General features: G+C 40.7%; 1 pseudogene; it reads right to left on the reverse strand.

Moving 5' to 3' along the window:
• Positions 1-388: 388 nt before the first annotated feature.
• Positions 389-1,131, reverse strand: LOC101644871 (annotated as a pseudogene).
• Between the last annotated feature and the right edge of the window lie 2,890 nt (positions 1,132-4,021).

Below are 4,021 nucleotides of genomic sequence, written 5' to 3' on the forward strand. Positions count from 1 at the left end.
CTGTGAGTTTCTGGGACTGTAACTTTTTTTTTAATTTGGAAACAGTTACTGTTTTTTTATTTTTTTTATTTTTAAATCATTTTATTAGGGGCTCATAGAAATCCTATCACAATCCATACATACATCAATTGTGTAAAGCACACTTGTACATTCATTGCCCTCATCATTCTCAAAACAGTTGGCCTCCACTTAAGCCCCTGGCATCAGCTCCTCATTTTCCCCCTTCCCTCCCCACTCCCCCATTCCCTCATGAACCCTTGATAAGTTATAAATTATTATTTTGTCATATTTTACACTTTCCGTCATCTCTCTTCACCCACTTTTCTGTTACTGTTTTTTTAACTGACCAGACAAAAATAATCTGACAAAAATAATCCTGGAAGATACCTTAGTAAATCCTTCTAATAAACCTGTTAATTTGGTCTTCCCCGTTACCACCACCTTCTACAAAATGGGTAGTCTTTTTCTTTATCCCACCTCATGGAGAAGATAATTTGAAGAGTCACAGGAAGTTATTTGCTCCTTTGAAGTGTTTCCAAACAGTATAGATCTCATGAATCAGTTCCTCCATGCAGATGATGCTATATTTACCAAGAGATAATGCAATCAAAGTATTATCTGTCAGAGAAATATGCTTCTTATTTTGACATAACCATGTTTATACATCAGTTCATTTACTGACTTCAGTTTTGGGTACCCCCATGTAATGTATGGTTCTAAAATCCTCAGCATGCTAATTGAAGCCTTGTTAAGCTTAACAGAGGTGCCACTGAAAATATGGGAAAGGCAAAGAAGCTGTATTACGTTTCTAACCTTTGGGCTCACACCATCGTTACCTGTGATCCTGATAACCAACGCCATCTTGGGCTCTCCAGGCACATAGAAGCTGCCAGCTTTTATTACCTTCCTAGCCATTCAGTTGTCATCTGTACATCTGCCTATATCCCTTGTGATGGTGCTTACTATTCTCATAGATGAGTTTCCTCCTTGCCTTTTGAAGCATCTTTTGGGTAAACTTGTTTCTCAAGTGCTTGATCTTTATTAGTTCTGTGAAATTCCTGCTCTTTTTATTAAGGGTCTCTGGAATAGCAGAGACCTTTTTTACTTCTCTGTGACACTCTCCATGGTTCCAGCTGGCTTTAAAAGGAAAAAAAACAAAACACCAAAGCTGGGACTGTAACTCCTGCCTGGGAGTAGAAAGCCCCCTTTCTCCCGAAGAGTGGCTGGTTGATTTGAGCTACTGACCTTGTGGTTACCAGCCCAACTGATAACCACTACACTTTCAGAGCTACTCCGAAGTGTGATTCATGGAGCTCATGAATTACAGCTGATCCCAAATAGAAATTAGCTACTAAATAGATGAAATGTTCCTTTAAATTTTTTATGAGAATAGTGTCAGCATTTTAAGAGTTCTTTGTGGAAGGAACTACTTTAAATGAGTTTACTATAATTTACTCTGTTCAAGTCTAATATCCAAAAGCTAATATCCCCAGAAAGCTGCATTAACTATCCAATCATGGGTGCTGGCCTCTTAAAAACATTAGTAAGGAGCTTTAGTAACTTAGTGAATTCAGTGTTATGCTGCTTATACTCGGCAGTTCAGTAACAACAGCTCTGTAGAAAAAAGATGGAGCTACTGAAATCCCTGAGCAAGATCCACAGTAGAACTACCAAGAAGGGCAGACGGAGACAAATGGCAGAACATCTAGGGATTGTACGCAGGCTTACCTTATTGAAAAGAGGAAAGACATTCAGATTAAGCCAATGAAATATTCCAAATTGACAGAAGTCACTCAAGAAAAAGAAGGCCCTGCAGCCTCCTGGACTTAGCTGAGTAGAGGTGCTCCAGAAATTTATCAGCCACATCTGGAATCAGCCAAGGGAAAAATTGTTTTAGACCCTTGACTCATTAACCAATAGGCCCCCGATTTCCAGAGAAAGCCCCAGCATAAAGCTTTGGGACAGTAAAGCAACCCAAATGAGCTCCTTACAGTGGCCTTCTCAGCGTACAACAAGGAGACTTGGAGGAACGCAAAAGGCCAGAAATTCTGAGAGCCACTGTTCTGGCCAACAGAGGCCCCAGACCCTGGGGTGAAGTGGCCAGTGTAGTCCATATGATGTTGGATCTAAGGTTTTGCTATGGCTCTGGGAAACCAGGTCAAGTTTAGTTTAAACGTCACAAAGGAGTTCCTCCACAAGATACGTGGTGGAAGGGACGCTTCCTTTTAAAGGTTTCCAGTGTGGGACCCTGGGGCATCTGGCCCACAAATGTCCTATGCAAAACATGCTAGTGAAAGAAACTGTTGAATGTTGGAGTCCCAGCTCCCAAGTTATTACTGGAAACACCATTTATATCAAACTCAAAGAGTCTTGAGTATGTCCAGACATTGTCAGGAAGTCCATCCACTTTCTGTTAGACATTGGAGCTACTTGTTCAATACTAAAACCCTTTTCTGTGGTCTCTTAACCTCCTCCCGTCTCTAAGTAGTTGGCATCAATGAGTCCTCATCAAAAAAAGATTCTTTCACACCTCCCGTGCCTTGCATTTTGGAAAGGTTCTTTATTCGCCCACCAATTTCTAGTTGTTTCTGAGTCTCCCACCCACTTCTGGGGAGAAATTTTTTATTGATACTTGGGGTTGCTTCTGGAAATAGCACAGGATTTGGATCCTAAGCTTTGGGAGAATCACAAAATCATGATGAGGAGAATTGGAAGACCTAGAATGAGACAAGAACCAAGAAAAGGCTTTTGAAGCACTCAAGCCATAATTTGAGACTGAGCTTCCCTGTGTGTTTGAAAAGAACCAGTGTCAGGAAGAGTCCTGCTTCAGTTTTGAGATCTGCACCATGACCAGAGCATCTCTGTACAAAATTCTGGCTGTTTCCTTTCCTTTTGTTAATAAAAAGCTATCTGCCTTCTGCTGTTCAACCCATGTGTCTTTAACACGTTGATCCAGTTTGTCTTTCCCAATTGCAGCAGTTCCCTGTAAAAATGATGATGATGAATGGGCATAGTCCCATCCCACTCCAGATGGTAGACCAGGCAGCTCACAGGTTTAGGGCAAGTGAAGAGAGCGGACTCTGAAATATATATATCCCGTGTTCTATCTCAGCAGGAAGATGCCACTTTGGTCATTGTCCAATATCCCAAATGCATTTGGATTCCTGCTCTCTTTCATGGGGAAAATCAGTGTTAGCTAGAGATCTTGATGACCTATCTTCAACTGCTTCACATGATCTATTCCACTGGTTATAATGAGGGTCAGCTAACGTTCTGGATGTCTCAAGCCAACAAGGCCTCACATGATAATGAGGTGCACAAGCCATGGATTGTAAACCCAATCATTGTACTGTAATAAAGACCAACCAAGACACAAGAGTTAGAGCCAATGAAAAAGCAGGATAGGCACTGAGGCAAGCCAATGGGGTCCCACCACCTTCCCCCTATAAAATCCAATGTTATAGCCCTAGACAGGAGCTTCCTCTAATTGTGAGTGACCTGATTCATGATGGAAATATTCTTTGCTTATTAAATCTTTCCTCATGCAGTCGGCATCATTGTGTGTGTTTTGTGAGATGGAGGAGGACTCTGTAGATTGGTGTCAGACATATGGGTTAATGTTGGACTTGTGGGTTTGGGCAGCCTGGGTTGGGATCTTTTTCTTGATGTGCACTTATGCTTTATATAAAACTCTTTCTTACACATATGAGTTTCTGTGGATTTGTTTCTCTAATGTTTCTAGACTAACAAATGATATATTCAAAATTCTGCCAACCAAGAATCCTATAGCCAACAAAATTATCCCTCAAATATGAAAGGAATATAAAATCATTTACAACTCATTCACTGCCTTCCAGTCAATGCTGACTCATAGCTACCCCCTGTGGGTTTCCGAGACTTAACTGTTTACTATTACACATAAGGGAAATTTACATTTACAGGTAAGGGAAAACTAAAACAATTTGTTTTAAAAATAGTGACCAGAGTAGACAATGAACAGCCGAATGGAGAATATATTAAA

This window comes from Echinops telfairi, unplaced genomic scaffold, assembly GCF_000313985.2.
Source record: "Echinops telfairi isolate 266 unplaced genomic scaffold, ASM31398v2 ScPeMD7_38;HRSCAF=143, whole genome shotgun sequence".
In the NCBI taxonomy this organism is placed as follows: domain Eukaryota; kingdom Metazoa; phylum Chordata; class Mammalia; order Afrosoricida; family Tenrecidae; genus Echinops; species Echinops telfairi.